Below are 27,315 nucleotides of genomic sequence, written 5' to 3' on the forward strand. Positions count from 1 at the left end.
TCCTGGCCTCACAGACCCAACAGTGTCCACCAGGCCTCTGAGCAAGGACGGCAGGCTTTGGAAGGGGAACCAAGCCATGGGTTAGCTTGCCACCTTGCCTTGTAATGTGTGGCTCTCTGGCCTGTTGGTTGTCCCTAAATAGTAAACCAAAGATCAGTGGAGCCAGGGCTCTCCGTAAGCTCCATCCAGGGTTGTGAGGGTCTCTGGGTGTCGCCTGAGCCCAGAGGAACTGCATGACACCTGTGCATCCAGCCTTGCATGGAGGTGCAGCAGGCTCCTTTCAAGTTTAGCAGGTGGTAGCTCTAAATTCAGAGATGAAGAGGGACACATGTGTACATGGCCAGGAGTGGAGAAGGAGTCCTGCTTCCTGTGTCTGAATAAGGTCTGGATTTCATCTAATCTGCAAATGTCATTTCCTCCCCAGTGTTGGTTTTGTAAACTGTCCTAAAACTTCAAACCTAGCAGGGCTCTGACTCATCACCTCATTTTATTTTTCTCTTTCTATACAAGTGAAATCTCAGCCCAGTAAGGTCAAAGTCAAGCTCAAAAGTTATCCAATTTACTTGTGACACTTTAAGTTAATACCACAATGTACAGACTTGGCTGTCTGTCCAAACATACTCAAAATGAAGGTGTTTCACTCTGAAGAGTATCATGCTAAGGACATGCATGGTAACCTGCATTGTGTGTCAATCACTCCTATCCAACAGGATCACCGAGGGAGTAACTGCTGGGAAGATCTTAGGTTTCAAAGCTAATTTGCAATATCAATGATATAATCAAACCTCTTAAACCTCACTGGACATCTTCAAAAGGAAATTTGATTAATGCACGATATTCTATTTTGTTCCCATCTGGTGAAATAGCATCTAGAATGAGGACAGGCATTAGAAGACATATGTTCATTGAATGGGTGAATGAATAAAGTGCTCTATGTATCTATACATATCTATTTCTAAATCTAGAGTCATATCCCAAAGCAGAGACAGAGTGTACAAAAAATATTGACCTAAAACCCATACTCCTGAAAGCAGTGTCAAAAAGCGCTGTAGATAATCAATGGAGTCTTTAAGCCATTTGATATCATGTAACCAGATCCAGGATTGAACATATCTCACAGAAAATATAGGCCGTCTCTCGATTAGATTGAATGCTGGTCCCAAGAAGATATTCCTGGAGGCTAACTCCTGAAAACTACCAATGGTCTAATTTGGAGAGTCTGCAGTCTGAGGAAGCTGCAGTCTTGCATTGGGATCATCTTGGATCACGTGGGTGGGCCTTACGTCTAATGACAAGAGTGCTTAGAAGAGACATAAGACAAGGGATAGAAGAGACCATGTGCAGACCAAGGCAGAGTCTGGATCAATGCAGGCACAGAAATGATGCAGACACTGAAAAGTAGAGAAGGCATGGAAGCATTTTTCTCTAGAGTCTGCTGACCGATCATAGCTTTGCCAACACCATGATTTCCTACTTCAGTGAGAAAATGATTTCCTGCTATTTTTAGCTATTTGTTTTGTGGGGATTTGTTATGGCGGCCATGGGAAGCTAATACCATCTCCAAGACCAAAAGCAGACACAATTGAAGAATGAGGAGCTGTGGTAGGGTAAAAAAGAGCAAGATTCCCAGGGCAGATCTAGAAGAGCCTGGAGACAGACCCCAGGACCGCCCATTGGCCAGACAGTGTTTAGGATCTATCATGAGTATGAAAAGCCAGTTAAGAAATTTCGGAGCTACAACATGATTTGTGAAGGGGACTAACCAACAGGATTCCTGCAGGTAAAAGTCAAGCAACTATGACTTCACAACCCCAAATCACTAAAACGCAGTGAGAAACCACATGAGTGAGAGTCAGGAACAGCAAATGACCGTCTCTGAGGGAATCAAGGTTGTAAGATTCCACTTATAAGTATAAAATAAAAACAAAGCAACAGCTAAAGAAATTTAAAAATAGAAACTACAATTAATGAGCAAGCAACAAAGGTGAGTATGGAGAGAAAAAGGCATGAAAATAGTCAACTCAAGATAGATGTAGAAAAATTGTCCAGAAATGAGAGTAAGAAAGACAGGAGGTAAGAAGGGAGGAGAAGAGGTTGACCTAGGTAGGACAAGCCTACCACATAGCTAGACGGAAGCCAGAGAGGAACAGTAGAGGGGGTGGAGAGGACTATTTAAAGGCATAACAGTTGAACATTTTATACCACTTTTCCAAGGCATGACTCCAAAGATACAGGAAACACAGGAAAGACAAAAATAAACCCACTTTTACTCATGATACACTGAATTTGAAGAATGCTAATGACAATGAGGGAGAAGACAGAACTTTAGAAAGAGATCCACAAATGTATGAAAATCACAGCACAAGATAACTGGACATTAAGCGTGGTCCTGAAAAAGTAGGTCATTATCATGGGAAAGGAATTATATTGAATTCTTACATCATGCTACAACTGAAATTAAAGTGTGTTTATTAAAGACAAACATAAAAAAATTCTTCAAAATTCAAACAGTATATACACATTTTACAAATATTGGAGAGAGAGGAAGTCCTAGAATATTACTTGTCATTCCATTACTCTGAACTTAAGTCTCTGCTCTTTAAAAGACACTGTGAGAGACGAAAAATAATTCCACAAATAGAAGAGGTATTTGCAATACTTTTCAGACATGTTCTGTTCACTGGGGAATGTGCCACAATTATATTTTTCCCTATCCTTCTGGTAGAGGTCTGTATTAATAAATTGTGTCCTATCCATAAAGTAATAGGATGCATCAATTAAAATTATTTAATATTAGATACAAAACATTGAGTGAAAGTATTACAGAAGTCCAGACAAAGCATATTAATTCATATAATTTCAAAACAAATAAAGCGAAATAATTGTTCTTGATATATTCCAAAAACATAATGAATAGAAAGTCCCTTTGAGTGGCGATCTCCAGGTTTTGAGCAAGTTAGGGATTAGGTTTGAGAAGAGCAGTTTTCTTGCATTCATGAAAAGTGAAATTAAAAAAGGAGCCCAGTTCTGAATAACGATTTTCAAAAAGTATTTTTTTTACTCAAAAATTAACTCAAAACATATTGGAGTGAATTTTATCGAAGTCAAACTTTTTCAGGCACCCCAAGAAGGAGGAGGGGGAAAGAAGGTGAGGAGCCCAACCGCACAGGTCGGGCAGGAGAGGCTCAGCCTGGCCCGGCACTGACCTGGTGCAGCCAGGAGGCACCAGGTAAGACCACCCACTGAACCCGCTTCCTGTGAGAAGGAGGCTTCACTGAGATGGGACTCCCGCCTCCTGCCACCCCCTATTTAAAGTGCACCAGCCAGGGGTTCTCAGGGTGCTCATGCAGGGGTGGAGGCAGCACTAGAGTCGGTTCTAGAATGTTCTCATCACTCTGAGAACAAACTCCACAGCACTCCAGTCATCTCTCTCCCTCACCCTCCTCTGCTCTCCTTCTACCTGGCCCAGCGTTTGCCACACATGATCACCATCCAGGGCACATGGCTCTCTTGTTGGAATCGCTCCTCCAGATGCAAACGCAGGGCATCCACCTGTCTGACTCACGGGTTTTGTAAGTGGTCAGTGTGGTTTTGACCACCAGGGATCCACTTCTTCACCTTGAAGGTCAGCAGGAGCATCTAGGGCCATGTAGCAGGCACAGGTTGGGGCAGCAGCACCGAGGGCTTATGAAGTGAGGGGACGCGTCCCGTGAATTCAGGAGAGATTCTGGACATGGAGAGTTAAAACTTCGGAATAAATGGACTTGCATTTCTTCTTATTAAATTTTGATATGTTGACCTCTGGCTCTTTGGATGATGTTCTCTGCTGACCTGGTACTCCACTCGCAGCCAAGAATAAAAGACCTTTGCTTCTCCCCTCTCATCTCCGTAGAATGTCCTTTGAAAACCACAAGGATGCTGCAGAATTCCAAATGGACTCTTAGATTGAAGTTTGTCAGTTCACATAAGGTTTTGTTTAGAAAATGCAATTTCCCACATAAGCCAAATGATTATCTTTGTAACACTGAGATTTTTCTTTTTTAGGGGGTGGATCATGAACCTGCATGGTTAGCAGTGTTTGTCCTTATAGTGCAGGGAGAGGAGATTTCACATTGCAGCATGAGGTATGTGTGTGTCAGAGGGTCAGCAGCGTCCAGCTCAGGGCCAGCAGTGGACACCCTCACTTCATCATCTGTAGCCGACTGCAGGAAAGAGATGTCCTTCTCTTTAGTTGGTGATAAATTCTTGTTTTGTGTGTGAATAAATATGCAGTCCAAATAGATTTTGAAATAAAATGTGATCTTTTCTTGGATAATCCTCGATAAACATTTGTCAGTAATGTCTTGCATTTTTTAAAGAACTCAATTGAAACTGACAGCATTTTATCTGTATTTAAAACACTTGTACACTTAAATGTATGAAATAAATACTCACTTATGATATTAATTATAAACTCTTTTATTTAGATTTAGAACAATTTATTTTATTAAAGTTTTTTTTATTTTCAGCCTTAATCATGGGGATGCTTGGCACTTGCCACCCCATGTGCCCTCAGTCTAAACCAAATATCTTTTAAAAATTATTAGGGGCTATGGCTATGGCTCAGCAGTAGCACACTTGCCTGGCATGTGTGAGACACTGGATTCATTTCTTAGCTCTGCATATAAATAAATAAAATAAAAGTCTATCAACAAGTAAAAAAAAAGTAATTATTGAAAATGTGCTTTCTGCAGATAATGCTGAAGTCTACTCTGAGGTATGATGATAAAAGGAATTTGTCATGAACATTGTATGTTCAGGGCTATGAAAATAAATTCATAAAGCTGTAAGTAACCCGGTTCGGTAGAATGCTAAGTATTCCAAACAAATGACCCGGGTTCAGAGGACGGCGACTGAAATGAGCTATTCCCGTGGTTTGCAGTTTCAAGAGTTTTATGCAATTTTCATCACATAATAAATTAGATTGAACAAAACCTTATGGAAAATGGAAGATATTAAGAGGCAGAGTAAATATTTTGTAAGAGGATGAACAATGAGAGCAAAGACAATGATGGGACTCATGGTGTGTTCAGATGACAATCACTCATGTTGATACGTGCATGATTCCAAGTCCCCGGGTCTCTGGTAATATGGAATGTTTGATTTACTTTCAATAACCAAGAGCTGCTTTAAAAAGTCACATTAGCATAACTGCATCTAAATCAGTGTGAACTTTTATTAAGTTAAAGGCTTTTAGGAATCGTGTGGTGGAATTCCTGAAAATTAAAAAGGAGGCAAAGAATTTAATGAAAGGTTGGTACTAGAGGGACCCTGCCCACACAACCTCAAATGTGGGTGACTTAGGAAATACATTAAAAATACAAAATTTCTGAAGATACAGACATCACAAATATATAAACTACCTGCAACTAGAAAACACACGTCCTCAGTGGTTCTTTCTTGCAGAAGGAGAATATAATTTCTGTGTATCTTCATAGATTGTTAAAAACACCACATGCCCAGTGGACTGTCTACAAGGAATGATGCTGAGAACTATTAAGTAGGCTGGTTTTAAAGATAAGTGGGAAGAGTCTAAATGGGCTTCATAAGAGGAGTCTGTGCACACAGCAGCTGTGCAGACCAGTGTTTGTTGTTCTCTCTGCTGACTGGGCTGGTGGAGCAGGGCTCCTTGGCTGCTGCTGGCCTTTTACCTAGACACTTCTGACATCATGTCACCTCAATGTGCTCCACGCAGTGTGTGTTGAACTTGACCACCTGGCTAAGCTAGAACTTCAGGTTTCTTCTGAGATTCTTTACTTCTCCCATTGTTTTCCACACGGCACCCTTTAGAAGAATGTCACCATATACTATGAAGTGTAAGGAGTGGAGAGTTAGTGTCACATCTGAATGCTGGTGAATAAATATGAATTATTAAAAATTCTGAACAGACTTGGATCTCTCCCCATTTATTTAGATACAAACTTGATGTGCATTTTATGAGTTTGGGCTCATAGGTGTTATTTTATGCTTGGGGTAAGAATCTTTTTATTATTATCATTAATAGTAATACTCATATTGGTCTAGTTGACCCAAAGAGCTCCCAGCTCAGCCCCAGGGAGCTCAGTTGGTTTGCATGTTCTTTGGACACTCTCCCATAGGCATGGTTCAAGGAGCATTGGTCATTTTTATTGGAGAAAGACATTCACATCAAGACCTGAGAGCCGGGTGTGCTCACGGGAGTGGTGTCAGGGCTTCCAGGCCCCCTCGACTGACAGCAAGTGTGTGCATGAGCCCAGGTATGTGCCCATATGCGTAACCTTTCAGTACATGAAACCAAACACTTACTGATGTCTCCTGTTCCTACCTACAATCACGTGGGTGATTCCAGCTCCTGTCCTGGTCTATAGCAAAACCAGCTGTGAGAACCGACCAACCCTTTTCAACTTCAGCATGTGGATAAAGAGGTGATGGAGTTGCTGAGCTTTAACTCCTGGGAAAGGACTTCACTTGCAGAGGACAGCCTATGTATGCAGCTTCTTTGCCTTGGGGCTCCCCACCTCCGGGATCTGCGGGTACTCCGGTTGGCCCCCTCCTCCTGCAGCACCCAGGGAGGTGATTCATGCGTTCACAGCACAGCTGCATTGGCCTCTTGGGTTCTGCATGTCACCCTGGCCTGCAGGACCACATTTCCAAATGTTGGTCCCACCTTAATACATGGGTAAATGCTGCAGGGTCATGGCATATAATTCTCCTGCACACTTTTGGACGCTTCCACATAGTATTTTGTGGAGGATTTTTCTCACAAATTTATAACGTACATTTGTCCCCACTTCCAACATTTCCATCTACTTTTTGTATAAGAAAAAAGCTTGCCTCAGAATGAACGAGGAGGATGTAATCGGTTTACTTTATTTTAAGGAAGAAATGCAGAAAATCGATAAAATTTCTTCCTCAGTGATTGGGGAATTCACCAATAAAGAAGGTGAATGATTATAAATTATTCATTTTCTTTAGTAAATATCAGCCTATTCATATTCACTCCTTGTGTGTGTGTGTGTTCTGATGGTTCCCACCTTTCAGGTCAGGTTTATCCAAACTATCCAGACTATCTGCATATAACAGAGCAGCGTTTTTGTTTGTTATTATTAGTTGTTGCTGTCCCCGTGATCAGCAGCCTGGACATTAATTTCTGACATTAGTACTTCCTCGCTTCCCCTTCCTACTCCTGGCTCATCCGTCGGGAGGTTCATCAGTTTCACTGACCTGTTTGAAGACCCAGCTCTCGCTTTGTTAATTTTTCGGTTGCCTGTTTGCAATTTCATGGATTTATGCAGCATTCTTTCTCCTGCTGCTTTTGCCTTCAATTGCTCTTCGTTCTCTAATTTCCCAGGGTGGAAGTTTAGGTTATTGCTTGCAGATATTTCCTCTCTATCAACATATGCTTTCAATGCTATAATTTTTTTTTTCTCTACAACCCACAAATTGTGAGACGGAAATTGAATTTTTATTTTCAGTTTTTTCAAATATTTTTAATATCTCTTGAAATTTAAAATTTTCTCTTCAGTCCTTCTGTCATTTAGAAGTGTGTTATTTTATTTCCAAACACATGAGGATTTGCCAGTTTACTGCCTTCTGTTGATTTCGAGTTTAACTGCATTGTGGCTGGACAATATACTTTGGGTGAGTTTTACAATTTTTGCATTTGTGGTGCTGGCACAGACCTTGTGTGTGCTTGGCAAATGCCCGTCTTCCCCTTAGCTACATCCCTAGCTCTGATTTCTAGAACCTAAGGGTGTATCTGACAGCCCAGAATGTGGAGTACCATGGAGAGTGATTTCTGTGGGTCGAGAAGAGGCAAATTCTGCCATGGCTGTTGCTGGACTTGGTTCTGTGAGTGCATAAATCTGGTTGGTGGCCTGTCTGTTCAGGTCTCCTCTTTCCTTGGGGATTTTCCACATGCTGTGTCTACCAGTTACTGAAACATGGATGCTGAAGTCTCTGATTAAATGGTGACTTCATCTATTTCTCCTTTTAATTCTGTTTGTTAGTGTTCGCCGTACAGAGTTTAAAGCTCTGGCTAGGTGTGCACCACGGGAACTGCTGAGTCTCCGTGGAGGACATACTGTTTACCATCCTGGGATGCGCTTCCTCATTCTGCCACATCTTCCTTGTTTCAAAATCTGCTTTGCCCCAAACTAAAGTAGCTCCTTGATCCTATCTTATCTTTGAGTATTGCCAACACAGCATGTTCTTTTTCTTTGTATTTAAGGCGAGTTTCTTGGAGACAACATGTGCCTTTTTTTTAATTAACTCTGACAATCTGCATATTTTAATAGACCTATTTGGAATTTTCATGCCTGGATTCATTATTGATATGGTTGAGCCAGTTTCCCCCATCTTTGTACCGGTTCCTTGTTTCTTTTTTTCAGTATTTTTGGGCCACCTCTAATATGATTGAGCTTTTTTAAGGTGATTATTTTCTCTCATGTCTTAGCATGTCAAGACATTAAAAAAAAAAAAAACTCCAGTAGTGCTTGCCTCAATGTTTCTAGTATAGATTTCAAATAACTTCAGTCCACTTACAAATAACACTATACCACGTAACCAAACTTTATGGCATTACCATCTAGGGGAAATGCAGAGTTGTCTTGGGGCAGAGTTTAGGTTTTTTCAAGGTGAAAAGGATCATGGAGATGGGTGCAAGGAGAATAAACTTAGCATTAGTGAAATGCATACCTAAAAGCAGTTAAGATGGTAAAATTTTATACATATTTTGTTATAATAAATACAAAAAATAAATTAAAAATAAGAATAAAACTTTTTTTTTTACCACCCTGTTATCCTTCCTTTCTGCAGATCTGAATTCTAATTCAGAATTAATAATTTAATTCTGTAAAATTATTTACATAATTTCCCCAAAAATCTTTCAGCATTTCTTTCCTCAAAGTCAGTTTGTTTTTCTAAGAAACTCTGTTTTCCCCTTTCCTTCAAAAGATTATTTTTGTTGGGTATAGAATTCTAGTTTATTGCGTTACTTTTCCTTCCACATTCTAAATATTTCAGTAGACTCTCTCAGGTAGGGTTGCCAATGAAAATCTGCTATTTCTTGTCCTTGTTTCTGTTTAAGTAGGTTTTTTTTTTTTAGTATTTATTTTTCAGTTGTAGTGGGTCACAATATCCTCATTTTGTTTATTTACTTTTATGTGGTGCTGAGGATCGAACTCGGGGCCTCGCTCATGTGAGGTGAGCGCTCTAGCGCTGAGCCACAATCCCAGCCCCGTAAAGTAGGTTTTTAAAAAGAGGGCTTCTTTTAAGGTTTTCTTTGTCGTTTGGCAAAGGTGGACAAGGATTATGCAGACGGAACATGGTATGCCTTGGAGGAGAGTTCTCATCTTTTTGGCTTTCTATGTCCTGAGCATCCTGAATCCCTGGCTTTGTGTCTGTGGGTAGTTTGTATAATTGCATGTTCCAGATCACATCCTTTGGTTTTTTCCTCCATTCTCTCTTGCTTGTTTTGTTATTTGGATGCTATGTTCGCCTTTCAAATGGTGCTCCTGCTCTTGGATACCCTGCTGTGTTGGAGTCCCTGCTCTCTGTGTGTAAGTGAGGGACACTCCGCCCTGATGCCCCTGCCTGGGTCCAGTCTGAGGCACTGCCAGTCACTCTTCCCCGAAGCCACAGCCCTGTGCTTTCCAGCACTTGCTTTGCAGCTCTTTCCAGGGTGCATCTCTGTGCTCACTTACATGAGTCTGTTCTTTAGGTTGCTGCATTTTCACCATAACAGACTAACCATGTCACTTTGCCCGTCCACTCTGACGACACCCATGGCTGGGCTTCCCCTGAGCCCCTTTCTCACACTGTTTGTTCTCTCCAGATTCTTTCCATCCACTCCCCCAGTCTTTGTGTGTTTGAAAGATGGCTTGATGCACCAGGTGATAGGGCCTGGGGTGAGCTCACCCTTGTGCCTCCTGGCTTACGTGTTATGGCTTCAAGTGAATCTGACGGGGAGCGGGGACATGTCTCATGTTTGCTGTCGCTGTAGACACTGGAGACATCAGCTTCCTCCAGGCTGCTGACCTTGGGCTCCCCTGGGTATATCTCCCAGACAGTGTGTCTTGCAGCTGTTTGGAGTATCATCTGTCAGCCATGTAACCCTGGATCCCTGTCAGTGTGGGGGGAAAATGAGGAGGGAAGAGTTCTCCCATCTTTGATTGAACCTAAGCCTGTAACAGGACTTTGACTTCATAACTGTTCCTCAAGCACCAGAGCTTCTCTGGGTCTCTGGTGAAAGCAGAAAGCTTAAGAGGGGACAAAGCCCTTTCTGGGATTGGCGGAGGCTCTGATCAAGTCTCTGTCCCTGGAGAGGAAGTGCTGTGATGGACAGCACTTGCTGCATTCAGCAGGAGGCACTCTTTCCCTCCTCCCTCCAGGGCCCTTTGGAGACCGTTCTTAACACTCTACCTTAAGACTTTGGTGGCATTACTAGAAGAAAAACCATCAAAAGTGTGGGCCAGCCCCTAGACGGTGCCCCCAGGAGGTTTTCATGATGCTGTCCACCTCAGCCTTCAGAACCCACCATGCTTGCTAGGCAGTGGTCCTGCCTCTGGCCAGCAGACCTCAGATCTAACTCTGTAGTCAGGTGTGCCTTCAAGTTTTAGGGTGGTGGCTCCTTTTGAAATCTCAGTTCTCTATGGTCCAGAAAAAGTCATTGATTTTCAATTTGCTCCCTGTTTTCTTGTTGTATGGATATAAGCAACAGTTTCCAAGCTTTAGATGTTAGAGCTGAAACTGGAAGGATAAAGAAGCCCTCTGGGTGGAGTGCATATAAAAATATACACACAAAGCAAGCATTGCAGTTCAGCAGAGGCTCCTGATAGGGGGGTAGAGAAATAATTCTAGCCAAATTTCCCTGCCTGATTAGCATTAATTTACTCACAATTTGAAGAGACAGCCCTTAGCTTAGGAGTATCAGACTTCAGTAGCAGTAGGCCAAGCATCAGTGATTTCCAAGTCCTTCCACTGCCAAGATTTAGAATGCATGCCTGGTACAGTAGCAGCAACTGTTGGCCACTGTTGTAGCTGCTGCCATCTGTCCCGACGGCCATATAAATCCTCTCCCTTGCTGATTGATGTGTAAGGTGCTCTGCATACACATTCTGAAACAACAGCATTCTTTGTCACTTAGGTCTACCCAGGTTTCAAACATGAATCTCCCATGTTGGAATTTGCAAGGCTGCTATCAGTGCATCCCCTTGTGGATCCTTTCCAGTTCTGGCTTATTGACTGGTCTGACTGCAGACAGGGCCCACCTTATCCTTCTGCTCAGTGTGATTCAAAAAGCAGGTTCAACAGAGCGTGTGTGGCAGCAGGGTGTCACTGTCCACAGACAGTGAAGAGTCCCAGACACAGCACCATTGTGAGCACAACGTCTTGGCTGTGCTTCTCCCTGGGTTTGCCCAGTGTTTGCTCCTCGTTAGGAATGCCAGCGGTTACCACTGCAAAAATCAAGATGCCCATGTATTCGCCAAGGGTAGACGTGGGTCTCTAGGGAGCTGATGGGAGCTGTTGCTCCTGGTGATTGGCCACGATTGTCAAAGGCTTAGCTGGAAACAAGCCCAGAACTTTGTATTTATTTGTATTCTATTCAATACTTTGTGCAGTACCAGAGTTAAATGAATAACAAATCTATAACTAACTCTCTATATAACAAAATCTATAACTATAACTCAAGACGAACTTACCTTTTAAAGAACTGCAAAACTCACTCTTCAGATCTCCAATAAAGGAGCAATAAGTTAATTTATTGTAACCTTTAATTCTTGTACTGATTTAACATAAAACGCTGTTAAGAAATATGTGACTCAGTGACACCTTCACTCGTCTTGTGTTGCAGAACCTAAATCCATTAAAACTTCCCTGAAAAGCCCAGGGTAGAGAGATCTTATTGAAATTTCAGGATATGAGGGTTTTTTTTTTTTTTAAGATGTTTATCCTCCTTACATTTCTTTCTTTTCTCCCATCCTCTTTCAATTCTTAGAACAGAGGGGGAAAAAAACAGGAAAAAGAGAGAGAGAGAGAGAGAGAGAGAGAGAGAGAGAGAGAGGCCTTGATGAAATGCCTTAGAGTAGTTGATCATGTTAAAAAGGAAAATATTATATGTACTGTACCCAGGATTTCTGTTCCATTCTCAAAATGTCTCTCATTTTAGTGTTTGTTTGTTTTTTTTTCCCCTCCTTTAGCTAATTTTTTTTTTTTTTTTTTACACAAAACTAGAAACATTACAGGGACAACTAAGTCTAAACCCATCTCAACCCACACGTAACACATGCTGACTTAGACAAGTGGTGCTTCACTGGGAACACCACACAGCCTGAAATGGAAGCTAGGGCCTCAGCCAGGCAGCCATGGTGACAGCACGGCACAGGGAAGGGGGCCGGGGGACCCGGACAGCAAATTACCTTACTTCCACTTCCCCACAGTTACCTGGGCTTGGTTTCAGGGACACTCTCACTGCCATTGGGGAGAAGAGTCTCGGGGAGCAGAGTCTTCAGGGGTGAAGCGGGGAGTGTGGCAGCGACAGGGAGTTGGGGAAGGGAAGCTTCGTCACTCTCCAGTCCTTCCTAGTGCTCCTTTGAGACCTTAGAACTGACCTTGAGAACTGAAACTTGGCGGCACCATCTGTAAAATGAGGCTCACCGTGAGGTCCTGTCAGTCACGGCCAGGACCCCTCCTTGGGGCTTATCCACGTGCCTGTGAATGAGCCAGGCTGCAGTGAGTTGGAGAACGTGGACACAGAAACCCAGGCCCTGCAGAGGAGCCCTGCAGGTGGACGTGGCTGACGACCTTGACAAGCTTCCCTCAAGAAGGAGAAAGAGAGGCTTGGATTTCCTCCAGGATTTCACACTCTTAGTTTTCCCAGTTGAACTGAGACTGACAATGGCTGATATTGTGCACTTTGTGTTTTCTTTGAAAACCTCATAGACGCAGGAGACGTGAAGTTAAGTAAGAATGTGCACCGGGGGCCCACACCCAGACTCCTCCTTCAGGCTGCCTCCTCCTGCCCCAGACCAGGGGGAGTAGCTCCGAGGGCTCCCAGTGCTCTCTGGCCATGGCCTCCCGCCACCACACCCAAGCTCACGTTTCCTCTGGTGGCCTTTGCTGGGCACACTAGGGGGACATTGCAGCTCTACTGTTCCCTGTAGGGTTGGCTACAGCTGGATTGCAACCCTCAGCAGGCCAGCTCCCTGTGACAAATGGCTCCCGTAGAGCCACCCCGGCATGGCCCCCTCCAGGGCCTTCACGGTCCTCTTTCCTGAGTCTCTGTCAGCGGAACTCAATCTAATGCAGAGAATTATTTTGTTATTTATTCAATAAATATTTATGAAGTATTTGTATGCGATATAATGAGCTAGATCCTGGGTAGGGAACGATTATGCACTTTCAACAATTATGTAACATTAAGAAAACTTACTAAAGGTTTGCTTTTGCGTTTAACAAAAGGAGAGGTTGACTACTATTTCTATTTTCCCATTATCCAAGCCCAAAGTGAATTCTTTATTTATTTTTATTTTTTTAATTGCACATACTTATGGGGCCCCCGTGGAAGAATCCAGGAATCTATACAATGTGCCCTGATCACATGGGGGCTTGAGCAAGTCCACCTCTTCAGGCATTTACATTTCTTTGTGTTGGAAACTTCAAACTCCAACGTAGTTAAGTACAAGCTTCATAATATCTTGTAGTCAGCCACAGTGACCCTGTGGCCTGCGGAACACCACCTGTCCCTCCTCCTAACTGTTGCGCCTCCCAGGACTCCCATTCCCATTTCTAAAGTAGCAACCGCCACTCTTCCTTCTACCTCTATTACATACACTTTGGGTCAGAACAGGCAGCATTTGTCTTTCTTTTCAGTGACTTATTTCATTTAGCAAAATGTCATTTGGCACCATCCATGTTGCTGAAAATGACAGGATTCCATTCTTTCTTATGGCTAAATAGTAGTTCTTTTTATATATATAAAAAATTAATTTTACACACACACACACACACACAATCACAATAATGAATTTTCAAACAGCTCACAAACTAAACATTAGGTACTGATCCCTCAATTCCTACAATTGTCATGTAAACCTGACATTTAATGTTGGTATGGTAGATGGGAAGATATCAGGAGAGGAAGCATTTCTTTTCTGAAAGATAAAAAGGTACAGAAAAAGAAAATTCTTACCTTATCTCTCCTATTAATTTTCTATGTAAATTAATAAGTTCTGTCTTTTTAAGACTCATTTTTTTTTTCTGATTTCAAAATGAGGCTGTGAATCCATCTGTAAGATTAATTGGATAACCTGCTTTCTGTGAATTTAGCTATTGGAGTTTTCAGGTGGCCGTGGGGCAGGACAGACTAAAGACAAGTGTCTGGGCGACGTGCATGGGCCGGCAGCCACAGAGAAGGAGCGTGTGCCGGGGAGGGCTGAGGGGTAGGCCGAGCTGGGGCCAGGATTCCAGGGGCGCAGCCTTAGTGCTGATGTTCAGGGTCCTTCCTTCTCTTTTACTTCCTAAGTGACTGGAGACTTATTAAAATGGAAGATAAAAATAATTGAAAAGATAAAAGTGAGAATGAAGCTAAATTTATTAAGCCTTACATGAATTTATATGCTAGAAATTAATAGGATTTTAAATGAGGAGGAAATAATGCAAGAGCTCTGGTAACCTAAGAAAATGTTCTATCTGTAATATCTTCCCTCTTATTTATGTGTATCACACAGATATTAAATACCAATCAACATAATTTTAAAATATCAATGACAACTTCCCTGAATTGCAGTTTTCAATTTTCCCATGTGTCATAGCAAATAGTGGGACAATTGGTCTAATGGCCGCATAATGAAGACCAGTGTTCATCTCAGGTTTGCAGCACCTCTCTGGTTGAAGGCATTGATTAGCTTAAGATATTCTTCTTTCATTTCTTTCATGCTCAGAGTGAGTAAAAATTCCACATTTTCATTTCATGACACATTAAATCTTAGCATTAGTTTTATAGTTTATTCTCACCAGTCAGAATATATGAATCTAAGACCTTGTCCAGACCTCAGGAATATAAACTATGCATAAATTGTCAAATATTAAATGTGTGCTTTCTTCATATATTTGATTTGGATGAAATGACCCTTCAGAAAAAGTAGAGAGCATACAATTCTACTGCAAATCTCCATCGCCCCATCTTTCCTGCGTCTTAAGAAATCATTTTTCGACTGACGACTTCTGTGTGGGTCTGCTGGGATCTACACTGAACATTGGCACTCACTCCAGACACAGGAAAGGGATTCTTTGGATGAACTAGAAAGAAGGACATCAAAGTAACTTTGAAAGCAAAGGGGGAAGTTCCTCGTTTACCACCAAGTAACTCATTCAGATTATCAGTCCATCCGATGCGTTCGCCTCCTGCTTAGGTCGTGGTGCTCCTGATACAGCCATTCTACCTGGTGATCAACGCAGGAGTTTCAGGGGATACCTCATATCCAAGCCATAACAATGACTTTAGGGATTAAGATTTCAGCAAATCCATTTTGGGGAGACACCAACATTCTGTCCAGAGCAAGGAGATGCCTCACAGATGAGCGCGAGGGCAGGTCACAGGCACCCACAAATGGGAAGCAAGATGGATGACCCCCCCAAAACGACGCCTGCTACGTTGGCCTGCGTCCTGTTCTCTTCCTCTGTGTGCTTATCAGCATGTGGCTGGCCTGGCTGGGTCCAAGGACTCCAGGCCACCTGGAAAGGTTCACGGGGTGGCTAAATTTTGTATTGAAGTAGCAAAGCGCCAGATGAAGAAGTGAACCTTTGGGGTCCAGGCGGGAACACACTCCAGGGTGAGGGAGCTGAGGCCCCTGGAGTCAAGGCCAGCCCTCAGGCACTGCTGGAGGCTGGGAACCCCACCTCGGCAGCACGACAGAGGCTGCTATCTGCAGACTAAAATGAGTTCCGTGCTTGTATCCTGGATTTCCTTATTTTTCCTAATTTCAGAAACAGCCGTGCAATGGGGAAAGCGTGATCTCCCACTGTGAGGGCCCCAGACAGCCAGGCTGGCTGAGGATCTAGTGCCCTCAAAGGGACCCTCCGGCCCCTCGTGACTTTGAAACCCAAGTTCCTGAGTTCCCCTGACATGTCCTCGGTCTCAGAGGCACGCCACCTTCAGCTCCACAGGGCTACTCAGTTTTCGTTCCTTCACATCTTAATTCATTCTCCTCTCCTTTCATTGATTGAGGTAAATAATGTAATTAAAACAACACAGTTTGGCGTATTGCTGTCAGGATATTGTTTCCTAATATTTCTGGAATCGTGTAAAATTATATTAAACTAAATCTATCAAAGTAACTCAAGTGATCCTTCAAGAAATATTGGATCAATCATTTTTTTTTTTATATTCAATCCAAGTGACCCTAAATGATTTTATGTTTGAATGAGTACATTCATGTTGAGTTTGTCTTTCATACAACTTAACTTGTATTCAAGACTTATTGATTCTTCATTTTTATTTATTACCCTGTAAATTTACATCAAATTTTCTTGTAGGCTGCCATGACCTTTTAGAGTTGTTATATATTCTAACAGTGGACCAATGCCCAATGTTTCTTATTATCTTTTAAGGCAAAACTTCCATTATAATCAGTCATTCATAAAAAAATTAATATTGAGTAAAACTAAATAGAAATCCAAAAATGATATTTCATCATTAAGAGCAGCAGTGGGACATTGTTCACGGAGGATGCGAGTGTGAGTCTTGAGCACCTCTGATGGCCTCGACAGATATCGATGTCATAGAAGAGGCCTCAGTGACATTTGACAGATCTTACTGGAAGACACTGATATAAAAACATCGTTATGTATTTGATGGAAGAGTTAAAATATGGATAGCAAGGTCTCCATTTGTAAGTGGGGTCAAAAATATCTAGGTGTCAATATCATACTTCAGGACAGGAGTCTTAAGAGGAAAACAATTGACCAGTAAAGCTCAGCTGTGGCAAACCTGCCAGAGTACCAGGCATGTTTGAGTCACTCTGTAAGAGCACTTCCTAGCAGCCAGCGCAGTAGGAAAGGAAAAAGCAAATAAATAAATAAAGTAGCTGAGATTTTCAAAGAGGCTCCTGACTGACCAGCGAAGTCGTGTGGGTTTCTCAAAACTGCTCCTTACCCTCCCCTGCTCGGCACCACGCATGTCCAGGTGGGTCCAATGTGCTACCTGCTGGGTGGAAACCAGACTGCTGCCCTGCACAGCTGCACAAAAGGTGAGACAATCCTTCAGGTCAAGATCCTTCTCTACAGAGTCACAGACTGTAAAGAAATAATAAAGGGAGATAGGAGACACAGAGACAAGGTGCAGAGGCAGGAAAGGTGGCAGAGTGGCTCATTGTCCAAGTGGCCATCTTTACTTATACCAATAGGTTAAATTAGTAACCACAGTACTGTTTAGAGTATCAGTAATTTTGCTTATTCTGCAATAAGTTACAATATGCAATGTAGGAGCTTTATGCAGTTCTCAAGAAGGTCCATTGTCTGAAGTTACTCTAGGCAGGCAGCTCCAGGAGCAGGAGCTTGGTGAAACATTGTAGTTATCCAGCAAGTTCATTCATTCCCAGGAGTTATGTGCCAAGACTAAGGTTGAATCTGATAAAACTCTTAACATGGAGCTTCCTTGTGAAGAGCATTGCTACACCAGCCGCATCCCGAGTCTTTTACACAGGAGTTTCCCAGCAGCTAGGCATTCCGTACCTTTGCACAGAAACTGCCTAGCCACCAAGCGTGTCACAATCACAGTTTATCAGAGACCCCAATCCTGAACACAGAACCCCTATAGCAGACCTCTATGTGGGTTTCAGAGAAACTTCCAACCCTGAAAAATTTTGTGTGTTGACATTTGCCTTTTACTTTCTGGGAAGAGCAACCCAGGAACTGAAAATGGTTCTTAAGATGTCCTGAAAAACAAAGCTAATGGTTCCTTCCGTAGGAGCTCGAGCCAAGTGAAATTCCTATGGGAAGAGCAATTATGTGTTGGGAGACAATTCCCCTCCGTCTCCTGCGCTCTGCCCTCTGGAAGGAGAGGTGCCAGTTACCTGTGTTTTGAACTACCCTGACCAGGCTGCTGGTAGGTAGTCTGTCCACACAGAGACAGGACCCTGCTCTGGAACAGGAACAGGGGGTGTGCGTGGTACCTTAGAGGATCCAGCTTCTCTCAGGAGTCAGATGCCAATGTGTGTCCTGCAATTATTTTTTTTGAAAAGAAGGGGTATTTCAGAATTTAGGGTTCCTATCCCCCAAGTAGACAGCTGTTCCTCAGATGTCTTGGTGCCATCCTGCTATGAGGGGATCAGGGAACTGGGAAAAGCAACTGCTGATGCTCTTGACTCCTGTACACCAGTGAATAGTCACTTCCTCTTCTTGATCCACATCTCGATATAACTTTTTCAAGTTGTGGCAGGCTGACTGTGCAATATTGCATCCTGACAGTGTTTGGTAAAAGATATTGACCTTAAGAATAGGATATTTTGTGGGAATGCAAACTGGTTCAGCCAATATGATAAGCAGTATAGAGATTTCTTGGAAAACTGGGAATGGAACCACCATTTGACCTAGCTATCCCTCTCCTTGATCTATACCTAAAGGACTTAAAACCAGCATACTACAGGGACATAGCCACATCAATGTTTACAGCAGCACAATTCACAATAGCTAAACTGTGGAACCAACGTAGATGCCCTTCAGTGGATGAATGGATAAAGAAAATGTGGTATATATACACAATGGAATATTACTCAGCAATAAAAGAGAATAAAATTATGGCATTTGCAGGTAAATGGATGGAGTCGGAGAAATAATGCTAAGTGAAGTTAACCAATCCCCCCCAAAACAAATGCCAAATGTTTTCTTTCATATAAGGAGGCTCATTCATAGTGGAATAGGGAGAGGGAGCATGAGAGGAATAGATGAACTCTTGATAGGGCAGAGGGGTGGGAGGGGAAGGGAGTGGGCATGGGGTTATTAATGATGGTGGAACATGATGATCATTATTATCCAAAGTACATGTATGAAGACATGAATTTGTGTAAATATACTATTATGTATATAGCCAGAGACATGAAAAATTGTGCTCTACATGTATAACAAGAATTGTAATGCCTTCCTCTGTCATATATAAATAAAAAATAAAATAAAATATAAAAGAAAAAAAAGAATAGGATGTTGACAAAAAAAATGGCTTTCTAGAAAAGGAAAGGGAAAAGGAGAATGAATATCTGGACTAACAGAAACCGAAGCCCACACTCACAGGTAGTGACTCATTGTGCCAATGCAGTCAGCACCAATGGCTCCTCACCCCGCTGCTGCTGACGAGAAGGAATTGCTGTGTCCTGGAGCTGAGTAGCAGAACGTGGGCTGAGGGATGGTCTGAACGGAGACCCACTTGCCGTAGCTCCTCAGGAAGTGGCTACTTCCTTGCCACTCTGGACGCCATCCTAGACTTAACCCCACTATGAAGAACAGCACTGAGATTCTTCCTGGGGGGCAGAATCCACACCCCTTTCCAGATAACAGTTGCAGAGGTGTCTGCTTGCACTGACGGTGAAAGGAAGGGGGTCTGCAATCACTGTGGGCAGAGGCCTGGTATCCTGGGGGGACACTGACCAGTTGGCGGGAGGTGAGGCTGTGGGGCACACTGCCTTCTGCAGTCTATGGCACATCCTTGAGGTGCTGGGAGGTTTTCAGTGGGTCCTGGCTGCTACGAGGGAGATTTGGGGAGATTTCTCTGGAAGAGGTTGAGATAAGTATCAGGTCCCTTATTACTTCATGCTGGGCTCCCATCCCAGGTGAAGAACAGGAACCTCAAAATAAGGCCTCAAGAGCAATGATTTCAGTTGTGTCTGCATCCCTGGAAGACGCGCATGCTCCATTTGCTGAAATGAGGATAGACATTCCAGGGTAATGGGCGCTGACATGGACTCGTAGACCTGGTGCCACTGTGTGACTTCACCCCACATCAGCTACTGACCCAGATAAGGGTGACATGGCTGGGATTGCTGGGTCGGCCAGTGCCTCAGGTGGACAGGGATGGTGACGGTAATGATGACGGTATTGTAGAGTGGACCAAAGCATGGGTCCAGTTGCAGTCAGGAGCCTGTCACTCAGAAGTCAGTCAATGTCTGTGACCCCGATCCCTCCTTTCTTCCCGTCTCTGACCTCAGCTGCTTAAGGTAAAAGATGATCAAGGGCAAGGCCAGGATCTCAAACTTCAGGGATTGAAGGGGCTCTAACTTTTATGGCTCCCATGGACACAAGAGCCCAAGTCACCTTGTCACTAATTTACCTGACTCTGTGGAGAGAGGGGATCCCTGGATTCACCTCAGCAGGTTTGAGTCGGATTCTCAACAGGGAAGGGAAGGAGATTGGCCTTGACTTTGGGTGGGACCTGGGTGAGCCAGTTCACTGAACTTCAGGTACTTCTGCCTCTGTGTGTCATAGGAGGCGGGTTGAGGCCTCACATTGCTCTGTCACATGCCCTCAGCTACTTTTCTTCACAACTGTAGGGGTGTGCCCATGCCTTTAGCACCTTCAACCCTTTCAGCCGTAAGTTTGTCAGAGTGATTCGTTTGCCAAGTGGAGCACCTGGCGAAGGGGGCACCTCCACTTAGCAAAGTTCTCCAGGGGTTTGTTCTTGACACCAACACAACTACCTCACACACCCTGTGTGAAAAGCAGCTGTTATCTCACTCATGGTACTAATGCAATTTTGTTCAACCACCACCTGACCCAGGTGGGTCTTGTGGCTGACGGGCCCACTTCTTGGCAGTTACCTGGACTCAGGACTGACAACGTGGGCAGAACCCAGTGACCTTCCTCAGCAGGAGGAAGGTGGCCGACTTTCTTCTTGAGCCCTTTTTTGACTGTGGCAAACTGCAGCCCCTCAGCACAGTGAGGCCACTTTCTGAGAGAGTGCAAACACTACGTCAGTGACCAGTAGCTCAAGGCCGCTTTGCTTTGAAAACCCCAGTCCCTGAAGTTCCTGTCTGGCAAAGCTCAAAGTTCCAGAAGATTTACTGTTTGTTCCAGCCAAAACCAGGTGGTGGAGAAACAGGGAACTGGACACCCTTTTAAAGCAGTTACATTCAGTAGCTGGCAGTGACCCAACCCTTTGACATCGAGATATTCTACACCCAGAGCCAACCAGGACTGAGAGCCCTCCACCTGACATCTCAAGGCAGCAACTCCTGCGCCCAGTCCTGCTGGAGGGTGGGGACCCAACATCAGCCAGTCCAGATAGCAAGCCCCGAGGGAGGGATCCACATTAACCAGATCCCTTCTGCTTTTTATAAATACCCCTCCTTCCTCCTTTAAAGTGCCGGGTCCCTATTGTACCAGCCACAGTGACATCAGTTCACTCAACTGTGCTGTGGTAGGGTGTGATTATGGTTGGGCTGATCTGTTAACCACTCTAACTAGTATCCAACTTGGTTTATCTTTGGTAAATGCTGCTGGACAGGATCCGGTGCTTGCCTAGAGCAAGCCCACGCATTCTGCTGCAGCCGTGTTTGACAGCTTTCTCTTCCTGCCTGAGCCTAGGTAACTGGTGATTCTACCAGACTGAAAATGGGCTGCCGTCCTGCAATCCTGTCCAACCTCAGCAGCAGCTGCATACAAATGGAACCACAAATGGACCTGGTCACTCCTCGGGCAGAGCCCACGACAAGGTCACAGCTCTGGCTAGTGTTCCCCTTGACATGCCGTGTCCTATGTCTGTATGTCCACTGTAAGAAGGCCATTGCCCATGGTCCAGGCATTGAGGGGCTCACATAGAGAACCTTCAGGTCCATAAACTGCAGAGACGAGCTGCACTGACCAAGCATTTCAACAGCTCCCCTCACACAGAGCCACTGCCACCCTGAAGACCCCAGTGACACCTGCTGCTGTCATCCAGGTGGGCACCCACTCTCCACTGGTCCCTGCACAGAGTAATGGACTCCATTTCTGATGGAGAGGCTATTCTGCATGTGACACTCCTGCCAAAAGGTGGTCCCAGTCTGGCAGGGAGGCTACTTTGCAGACCCGTTGGCTGTGAGTTCTCCTAGCGCCATTGCTCCTCCTCGGGGCTCTGAGTGTCACAGCAAAGCAGAGCTGCCCAGAAACAGGCAGCACCCACACCCAGGCTCAAACATCTGCCTGCACCTCATCTTCCCACTGGTATTATGAGCAACAGGTAGTCCCAAGACTGTCACAACTTCTGTCCTCAGATAACCCTTCTTCTACCGCTGCACAATAGCTGTCTACGTGACTGGGGATGTAGCTCAGGGGTGGAGCACTTGCCTAGCATGCATAAGGCCCTGGTTCAATCACCACAAAGGAAAAGTCTACAGCCTTCCTGAATCCCACTTCTATGTGCAAAGCTTAGATCTCTTTTTAAAATAGATCTTAGTTTTTTACAGTTTTTTTTTTTTTTTTTCACAGAATCTTCATTGGGAGATTGAGCAGAAGGTTCAGAGATAGGCCACATACGCTCTGCCCCACAAATCTCGCACACACGCAAACCATCTATCATTCTCGTCGTCTACCATCTGAGTGGTGTGTTTGTCAGTCAATGAAGCTCCACGTGGACTGACACGTCATTGCCCAGAGCCCGTGGCATCCATTAGGGTCCACTGTTGGTGGTGCACTTTCTGTGGGTTTGAACAAATGTATGCGGCCATGTATGCACCTCTGTAACTTCATGCAGAGTAGTTTCACTGTCCTAAACCTTCTGTGCTCTGCTTATTCTCCTCTCTCCCTTAACTCCCCCCCTTGAGCAGTGATCTCAGGAATTTCCATCGAGGTGCTTTTCCAGCAAGTCTCAGGTGGAGTGACGCAGCTGTTCTCAGGCTGCTGTCTGTCCTCGTGCTTTTCATAGCTTGGCAGTTCATCTTGTTTTAGCACAGGATGACACCATTACTGATGATAACCTACTGGGTGACATCTTGGTTGCTTCCAGGTTTGGGGAATTATGCAGAAGCTGTTGTGAACATCTGTGTGTAGGTGTCTGTGTGGACGTAGGTAGCATCTTGGCTCTTTTGGGTAGAGGTCAGCACACTAACTGGATTGCGGGGTAAGCATAAGCGCAGTTTTATAAGAAACCATCACGCTGCCTCCCACATCCGCTGTACCTTTTTGTGCTTCCGCCAGGGATGAACGATGCTCTGCACCCTCACCTGCACCAGGTGCTGTCAGGTGCTGATGCTGTCCGTCCTGCTGTTTCATGTTCATTTCCCTGAAGATGAGCTGCGAGCCCCTCCCCAGAGGCTGTTTCATCTGGCGCATATCTTCTTCATAAGGCACCTGTTAGCGCCTGTGTTCTACTGTTTGTTTTCTTTCTTTGTGAAGTCTTTTCTTTTTCAGTACTGAGGCTCCATGCAGATAAGGCACGTGCTTTGTCACCGAGGCATATCCCAGCCCTTCTTATGATTGGGATTTAAGTGTTCTTTTTGTGTTTTGAATAACAGTCCTTTAGCAGATTCTTCTTTTGTAAATAAATTTAAGTATTTTTAAAAGTAAAATGCTAAATTTATCATTAAATATTTATGTATCTTATAATCATATAAATCCATTTAACATAATAAAACAGAGCCAACAGTCTTACTGGATAGCTATCTTATTTTTAACATGTCACTGACACCGTTGTTGAGTGACGTCCCTTCCATCCCAATTTCCCTTAGTCTCTGTGTATGTCTCTGTGTGTGTGTGTCTCTGTGTGTGTGTCTGTGTGTGTGTGTCTGTGTGTGTGTGTGTTTTATCTGATGATTTTGCAGAGCTGAAGCTCTTAGTCTGATGAGTGCTACATTCCACTGAGCTGATGGCACACAGGGGTGAAGGGAAGGATGTGGGCCACTGTATGTTCACTGTCTGTATATGTAGCAAAATACTGGGAGGAACTATACCCAAATATTGAGTGGGTATTTCTTAGTATTCACATTTCTGTAAAATTTCATAACTAGGGGCATTTCTAATATTTTCTGTACAGAACAAATGTCTTTCTATGAGGCCATATAGTTCTTCTTTTAGTCTCCCTGTGTTAAATTTACATTATTTTCATTCTACAGCAAAAGTTAAAGCAAGCTAAAATCTTCACCTGGAAATAAAATGACCTTTGTTTTTTTTATAATAAAAGCAGAATGCTAAGTGACCTTAGAGCTTAAAGGTCAAAGGCATCTATATTTTGAATCATGCCTATATATAGTTGTGAGAGAGATTGTCACTACAAATTAATATCAGCTATTATGGAAGAAAACAGTAGTTACATTTTGGAAGACGTGTACACAGGAATACAGAGAATGGGTCCTATTAATAATATGTACAGGCACTTACACTTGTTTGATTTAAAAATATTGCTGGGTTCTCAGGTACAGAAATGATGAGATTTCTGACATTGTATGCTAAAGCTCTGAGAATTGAACCTTTTTCAGTTACTCAGGAGCTACTCCCTGGAAACAGTCTATCTTGCCATAAGTTGAAAAGAAATGCAATACTGTTAAGATTTTCATCTGAATATGTAAAAATGAGGTTATTTTTAGAAGCAATGATCACTGAGGATGTGGGAATACTTAAAACTCAAATAACATAATTTAAGGCCCTAAGAAAAGCTTAATAGTATCACCCAGAATTTTCACCTGACCCAAAATTCAATGTAGTGCCGAGTCCTCTGCGTCCCTGCTCTGCCTACGCTGGGAAATGATTCCATCCCGGGCACAGCCCCATTAGTCAATGTTGATGCTTCTCAGAATGGGTGCCGTAGTTCCAGAAATGAGAGGTATTTCAGGCTTAGATTTTGAAACCCGCACCTCAGAACCTTACTGCAGGAGGTGAAGTACCTCCAAAACACATTCCATTCAACTCCAAGTCAGTGGCCCTTTATGAGATTCATCTTTAGAGTTAGCTCTTGTTCTTTTATATGTCAGAAAAATCTTAGCTGCATCAGTTTTCCTTCATTTCTTTTATAAGCAATGAGTAACATCCTTGATCCAACATCTGCATGATTTTTCCAATGTTCAAATTAGACAGAGTGTTGTTTTGAACAGATTGTATTTTGGGAGTCTCACCCGGGGAGGCAGATCTCACCTCCAAGGCCCCCAGGTGCAGTGCCTGCTCTCCCCACCCTGCACAGGCTCAGCACCCAGCTCTTGCTCCCTGGGTCACCACAGGAGGACCAGTCCTGAACCCCGCACAGACCAGGATGCTTCAGACAGTCAAATGTATTGTCTCGGGCTCTAAAACTCATAGGTTAAATGACTCTCATTAAATCTGGGAGAGAGATAAGTGTGAGCAAAGATAAACATTGAAATCAGCCAAATAGAAGGTGCAAAGAAGTTTAGAACGTGTGGTTGGTGAGCGCTGGAGGGCTGTCCAGGGCAACTCTGACATTGCTGGTGTTAACAAGCCAATTGTTTGTAAAGTTGGGATAAAGGAGACTGGGGATACCCCATGTATGCTGTGTATGGATGTGTGCGTGTCACGTGTACATGTAGTACATCCCAAAACAACATGAATATTAAATTAGAAACAACTGTGCATGCTCTCCGTGTAGCACCTGAATTTGCACACGTGGAAGAGGCCCAAGAAAAGGTCAGGTTAGCTTCAGAATGAAGTCTGATAGAATTAAATGAGATATTATCCCTAACTGCCACAGTCTGGCTGGGCACAAAAGTAACCGGGAGGTCACGAGCCACTTGTAGGTTCAAACAGGAAGTACTTTATTGTCCGAACCCAACAGGAACTCTCCAGAACTCCACGGAAACTTCGTGAGAACTCAACGGGAACTCCGCAAGAACTCAAAAGCAGCGGGCACCTGAGGTAGCTGGAGCCACCTTATTGCCGGACAGCAGAGATCTATATACACAACTGAATACACAGCTTGCCTCAATCCAACATCATCCAGTTACAGCAATCAGTCACCATCCCAATAACCATACACAGCTTAACTTAATGTTCATCATCTTATTGGCTCGCAGGCGTTACTTCTCAGCCACTCCTTCTGGCAAAATGCCAGGTGCCATCTTGACTTGGTTGTGGCTCTCAAAACCTAACATAGAAAATGTTTAGCTCTAGGATGATTTTACTTAGTCAACATTCTTCTACTGATTTATTTAGTTCTGTGAATCATTTCTTAAACACTACCACCACTCCCTAGCCTCTACCCAGGATAGATATGGAAATGATAATGCTGCTTATTTATCTGTTTGCATGTATGCTTGACATCTTCTGGAGATTTTTCTAGGTATTGGGAGTAAACCAATGAAGAAAACAATGGTTAATGTTTCCTTTTGGAATTTATGTTCTGTTGTACTGTAAACCACTACACATAAGACCACTTTCTATGGTTAAGACAATACAAAGGATTCATGGGCTGCACAACATGTCATTCCATGCACACAAAAACTGTAAAAGAAGTAACAATGTGGGCGTGCATGTCCAGGTGTGAGAGGGAGCAAGACAGGCACACAGTCTGCTTGGCACAAGGTTGAAGTGAACCCAAAGTTGCCTCTGGAAACAGGAGCTGTGTCGGCCCAACCCTCCTAGAAAGGAAGTGCAGCCGAGCCCTGCACCTACACTCAGGTGGGGATGAGCCCTCCAACCTGCCCTGGGTGCCGCCTCCACTCACCTGTGTGCTGGATCCGTGGTGTCACTGTCTCAGCAGGAGAGGATCCCTGGGTCCCCAGAACAGGATCTGGTTGGACTTATCTGCAGAGGCGCTGAAATGATTACATAAGTATGCATGCCACGTATACAGGTGAATCACACAAAAATCTAAGAATATGCATATAATTCCTAATGCTCAAACTACTAGCTGAGATGGAAAGGTGATAATAGTGACGAAATAATAATAATGATAATGATGGTAATAATAATAATAATAATATGAAAAACCTTAAGCTAATACATTTGAAAACTTTGAGAAAACAGTCATTTTCATAGAAAAATTTAAGTCACCGAATATTGGTTTTTAAAGGAGTAGAAATGAGAACCTCTTTAAATAATGTAAGTCTCCCTCAGGGAAAGGACAGATTAGGCTAAAATCATTTTTTTTCAAAGGTATGTTTTATCAAAATATTTAAGAATAGGTAATACAGAAATAAAAGGACCAGAACCATTTAACAAGAAGGAAAACCAAGTCTTTTCATAGGACTGTATCTGCACCCTACAAGAATATCGAATATGCTCTCATATGAATAAACTGTGAAGGAAAGATGAAAAACATGAACTAGCTACTAGCAAATAAAGTCACCACGCCCCTGGGAACTTACGAAGACTCCACACATCAGCGCT

This window comes from Callospermophilus lateralis, chromosome 4 (assembly GCF_048772815.1).
Source record: "Callospermophilus lateralis isolate mCalLat2 chromosome 4, mCalLat2.hap1, whole genome shotgun sequence".
Lineage (NCBI taxonomy): Eukaryota > Metazoa > Chordata > Mammalia > Rodentia > Sciuridae > Callospermophilus > Callospermophilus lateralis.